This window comes from Neolamprologus brichardi, chromosome 9 (genome assembly GCF_056152115.1).
Source record: "Neolamprologus brichardi isolate AB-2024 chromosome 9, ASM5615211v1, whole genome shotgun sequence".
Lineage (NCBI taxonomy): Eukaryota > Metazoa > Chordata > Actinopteri > Cichliformes > Cichlidae > Neolamprologus > Neolamprologus brichardi.
In genome coordinates this window covers 6,066,554-6,072,553 of record NC_142112.1, presented here as the reverse complement: position 1 = coordinate 6,072,553, position 6,000 = coordinate 6,066,554, and positions in this window count along the sequence as shown.

Genomic DNA, 6,000 nt, shown 5'->3' with positions numbered 1-6,000 from the left:
GGAGGAGAAAAAGGAAAAGTACGAGCTGTCATCGAGCAGAAACGGGAGCTGGAAGCATGTAAATATAATAATAACCACTGCAGCCAAGAAGAGAGCCTGACGAGCCCAGTTGTAAGTAAGCTATTAAGACTCGACTGTACACCGTGTTCGTGTTTTCCTCTGAAACAATAAGTTCCGTTGGAGCAGCCTTTCAACGCCTCTCTCTGTCTCTCGCTAGCAAAGTTGACCCAGACAACAAAGTAAAGCTAGTTTTCGGCTACACGCCCGACACAGAACCCACCGTATTAGCCAGAGGTCCCTTTACTAGGGTTCGGAGCCGCGGACCTTCAGTAACAGTAATAAATCACAGCAATAGTACATTCATGTAGTTGTAAACAGCATGATAATATATGAAGTAATCCAAAGTATCAGAATACGTTACTCTCATTGAGTAACGTAACGGAATACGTTACAGAATACATTTTGGGGCATGTATTCTGTAATGGAATACATTTTAAAAGTAACCTTCCCAACACTGCTGACACATCCATCAGAGCGTGAATGTTAGATAGAGAGCACTTAAGCATAAAGGTGTCCTGCAGGTTTTAGATGTGTCCTTGATCCAACACAGCTGATTCAAATGGTTAAATTACCTCCTAAACATGTCTTGAAGTTATCCAGAGGCTGGTAATGAACTCATCATTTGATTCAGGTGTGTTCACCCAGGGTTATATCTAAAACCTGCAGGACCCCGACCTCGAGGCCCGGAGTTGGAGACCCCTGTTGTAGGGTCTGCCTTACAATATAAAGTGCCTTGAGGCGACTGTTGTTGTGATTTGGCCCTGTATAAATAAAATTGAATTGAACTGAATTGAATCATGATCTGGATGACTGAGAACTTCAACAGAAATATGTGAATTCATAAACTGTTTTGGAAAAAAGATTGGAAGTACAGCAGGTGAAAATTTCACGTATTCATTTACTCCTAGCAAATTTTAGTCCTAGAAACACCAAACAGGACTTTTGTTATCAGAAGTTTTGAGGGTTCTGCTCAGTGTGTTAGCTGTTCCTAGACAGAGACCATGGATGTTGAGCCACTCTCCTAGTTTTGTATCAGCGAGGAGATTTCCATGGAGTTACTAACCCAAAACCTGGCATATCTCTGCATGGTGTGTCCTTAAAGCTTTGAGGAAACTAAAAACTGAAAATGATTCCCTTGGGAAAAAGCTGAAGTTTGCCAAATTTCACTAGAACTGGATTGAAAATCATAAATGTGCTCATTGCTGTTGTAAGAGTATGTGACCTGTTGAAATTGTGTCTACTGTAACCCAAAGTTGAGGCTCTGTCATGGTTTGAAGATGCACTTAACTCTCTGAGGTCTAAGCCATCGTTGGTAGTAACCGTTACGCTACACTAACCCTGTATCTTTGAGGAAAGCACCTGCTCACCTGACTACCACAGGACTCAGAGCCTCTAGTTGTTCTGCCCTGCACTTCCACCACATCTCCGAACTACAAACTCTCTCTACTTTTAAATCAGGTCTATTCAGAATTGCATTCCCTTCATCATGACTTGGGTTTGGTCTATTTTTTTTTACCATGATTAGCTTTTGTAGTTGGTTTTTATTTTGTTGTACTAATGTAAGGTGACCTTGAGCCTCTTTAAAAGTGCCTATAAATAAAGTGTATTATTATTATTATTATTATTATTATTATTATTATTATTATTATTATCCATCCATCCATCCATTTGCTTCCGCTTATCCTTTGCAGGGTCGCGGGGGGTGCTGGAGCCTATCCCAGCTGTCATAGGGCGAGAGGCGGGGTACACCCTGGACAGGTCGCCAGTCTGTCGCAGGGCCAACACACAGAGACAGACAACCATTCACACTCTCATTCACTCGCACATTCACACCTAGTGGTAATTTGGATTTTTTCCAATTAACCTATCCCCACAAGCTGCATGTCTTTGGACGGTGGGAGGAAGCCGGAGTACCCGGAGGGAACCCACGCAAACACGGGGAGAACATGCAAACTCCACACAGAAAGACCCCGGACTGATGTTGAACTCAGGACCTTCTTGCTGTGCGGCAACAGTGCTAACCACGGTGGCATAATAATAATAATAATAATAATAATAATAATAATAATAATAATAATAATAATAATAATAATAATAATAATAATAAAAGCAAAACAGACATTTTTTTCTGTGATTGTCAAGACTTAGGAGAACAATGAAAAAAACATCTACAATTCTGACTGTCTGTGGTTAAAGTAAGGTTTTCACTCATGTTTACCTAATAAAGCCAGTAAGTCCGTGCTTAAAGAAATAAATATGGCTAAACATTATCACCAAAATGTCAGCTTAAGGCTGACACACACACACACACCTTTAAAATGTCCTATTTTTGTCTTTTTTGTTACACTGCATTTAAAAAACAGGAGGCATTATAGAGCAAATTATAGAGCAAGCTGTGGAATATTTAATCATTTCGGTGAACGCATACTCTTGATATCACAGATGATAGTGGCAAAGAAAAACAGATCACTCATGAAACAGATGACTTCTATGCTTTTGTGGGTTGTATCATACAGTAAATAAGAACAACATGTGTTTTACCTGTGCAGGTAAGTCCTATTAATGAAGCTGGTGAAGATAAAATTCCTTTAAATGGTTTTTGTAGATTGTTTTCTTCTTTCTCTTGCTCTTTAGAACTGTCTGTTGTTTGGATGGATTATTGGTTTTTACTCTGATACATCAGGCCACGCCCACACAGATTAACCCCCCTCCCCCTCCTTACAGCTGTCAACCTCAGAATGGGGGGAAAGGCTTACAGCTGTTTTGGATTTACCCATGGTGATGGGCTCCTGTGAGATTGGGGATTTATTGTGTGTGGAATGCATCCTGGGAATAGTAGTTTCCCAGGATGACTGACTTTTGAAGGTTATTTTCGAACACTGCACAAGAGCTTTTGTCTGTCAAGGGTTATGAAAAGTGTGACAGCATGTACTGTGCAAGCAAACAGAAAGCAAACCAAAGCCAGCAGAAATGCCCCTCAGAGTAGTTTCTTTTATTATGAAGGTGTACTACAAAGCAGGATATTCAGGTAACTTCAGGTTAACTCTGGGTTTTCTGTACTACAAATGTTGATTCACTTCTTGCCTTATCACCATGGTAACTTGTACTACAAACCTAACCTGCTCTGGGACAGGTCAGGTAAAAGCACACTTATACAGTACTTTTAAATTAATGCTTATCTTCAGTAGGGCTGCCACAAATGATTATTTTGATAGTCGACTAGTCACCGATTATTTTTGCGATTAGTCGACTAATCAGATCATACATCCATTGGATGTACAGCCTACAGCTTATTGCAGCATGCATCTGCTCTTATATAACTATCATTAGCTTACAGCTTTAAGTGTTTAAGGTATGTGCTAACTAAAAATAAAGACAAGATGATAGTTTATTAAATTTTAATGAAATTTGCAGATTGTTTCGGTGAAGTTTAATAAACTCCTTGCTTTTTAAAATATGACAGGACACCGGAGTATATTCTTGAGCATCTCACACTTCTGATAATCAGCTGTCTGCTTGACGTTTATTCGGCTGTGTAAAAACTATAACTTTAATCTCAGCCAAACCGATTACTCAGGAACAAATAAAATACCACAAAAAGCCAAACAACAGCATTTTTAAGTTATCTAAGTGACTTATATATATTTAACCTGAGTAGCGAAAGACGGCAGTGGGTTTGAAAACGATTGGCCGGGAGTCCGGTGTTCTCACGGCTCTAGTGAGCCCAGCCCCCGGCTAGCTATCGAGCTAGTGGGTAACAGACGTCTCCGAAAACGTTGGAGCGCTTTTGAAAATATGTGGTGTCTTGATAAACTGAGCAGATATTTGAGGTTTACACAGCTACATTCTCGCCTGAAAATATGTTAAACGTTTATTTTGTGACCCAGAAAGAATAATAAGAGTAATATTAAAACTAACTAGCTGCCGCCATTGTTGGAAACTGAGCTGGAAACTGCGCTATGAATTCTGGGACAGAGCTGCTTCTTCTTCTTCGGGGTTTAACGGCAGCTGGCATCCTTGTACATGCAGTACTGCCATCTTCTGTTTCAGTCCGTTATTACACTCTTAAATCCTACTACTTATTCCTGCGTCTTTTGGGATCTTACAAAGCTTCAAACGACGCGTCGACTATTAAATCAGTCGTCGACGATTTTGATAGTCGACATAATCGTGACTAGTCGACTAATCGTGGCAGCCCTAATCTTCAGACACACACACACACACACACGGTTCACTGTTTTTTCTGGAGGTAACTACTAATGGCTACCTAGAGCTCAGTCTGTATAGTACACTTTTAACTTCCTTTCTAAAATAAGCCTTTATGCTGACAGTACAGTTACTAATCAGGTGCTGCCAATACCAGCCTTTTCCTTGCCTGGCAGGAGGAAAACAGGAAGACCACGGTTAAACTTTACGGATGTAGTGAAGCAGCACGTGCAGAAGGTGATAAGGTGAAATAGAGGCAGTTAGACAGAGGCAACTGAAAGTGAACATTTCAAAGCTCTTTTCAGCACTTATTAACAGCAGAGGGCAGAAGCGAGGGGGGAGACAGGACAAAAGAACTCCTGTTGGAGAGAGCCAGAGATTAATAACTGGTAATGATTTAATGCAGACAGTAGATTATTAGTAGTAAATTCATACATATTCATAAATTCAGCTGAAGTATATTATTAAAGCTGCAAGCAGCAGTGACACTGAGAGTCCTTGCACACTCAGCACATGTTCAAGCAAGCTGTGGCATGCTGTAAGTGAGGAATGACATGTGCTCAAGAGGATGTTTGCAGCCCAGGATGCTAATTGGGTGTTCTGTAAATCAGCTGCATAACAACTCCTATCCCCATTAGGTGGCAATGAAGAATACTGGGTACCTATATAAATATTATTAATGGGCCCACCAATGAAAATATGATTTTCATAGAATAATAATTGTCACCTACTGCATATTCCCTGTTACCACTAGGTGGCGCCGTAAGTGTTGGGTTTATATGGCTCCAAGAGACTTGTTTGCATGTCTCATAACAGTACATGACACCGCACAATATGAGACACATAGATGAAGCATAGTGTCAGAGCTGCTTCTGCAGAACATTTATAGATGGTGCTTCAGAGCCAGTTTGCAGCACTAATAAATAAGTCCCGTAAAAATTTAAAGCCTATTCACCTTGAAGGTGTGTGCTAAGTCTCGTGGTTTTTAAAGCTTTCCAAGCCCCTGAAAAGTAAGTTTCTGTTTCACAGTGTGCTGTTGGGTGAAAACTCATAATCTTCACAACATCAGCAAGGTCTGAAGTGTATTCAGACTGCTTTTGAGGTGGATGCAGTTAACATGGGTGAAGAACTCTAAAACATTTTGGAAAACATAATTTAATCGTACAAACTGTTTCCCAAAATAAGTCTTTTCTATTGCTGCTGTTCAGCAATCCAGTCTTCCAACTTCATGGACGAACCTGTTTGACGCGTAGGGGTGGCTGTAGCGCAGGAGGTAGAGCAGGTCACCTACTGATCAGAAGGTTGGTGGTTTGATCCCTGGTTTCTCCAGTCTGCATGTCAAGTATCTTTAACATGCAGACATCCAAGTTGCTCTCTGATGCATCCATTGGAGCGTGAATGTAGTTAGTAAAAGCTCTAAGTATAGAGCAAGTGCTCGTGAGAATGAGTGTGAATGTGGCATGTTGTATAGAGCGCTTTGAGTACTCTGGGAGAGTAGATCAGTCCATTTACACTTGAAATGTTAACTTGGATTTTAAATCAGATCAACTGTGTAATCTTGTTGTTTTTCATCTGTTTATTAGAGTCTGAGTTGTTGCTGTTGTCAATTTGAATATTGAAATCACCTGAAATAATACCATCAAATTTTATTGCAATTTTGGAAAGATATTCAAACATTTCCTCCAGGGAAGAAATGTCTCAGCTCCTGGGAATGATATACAGCAGGAGAATTCA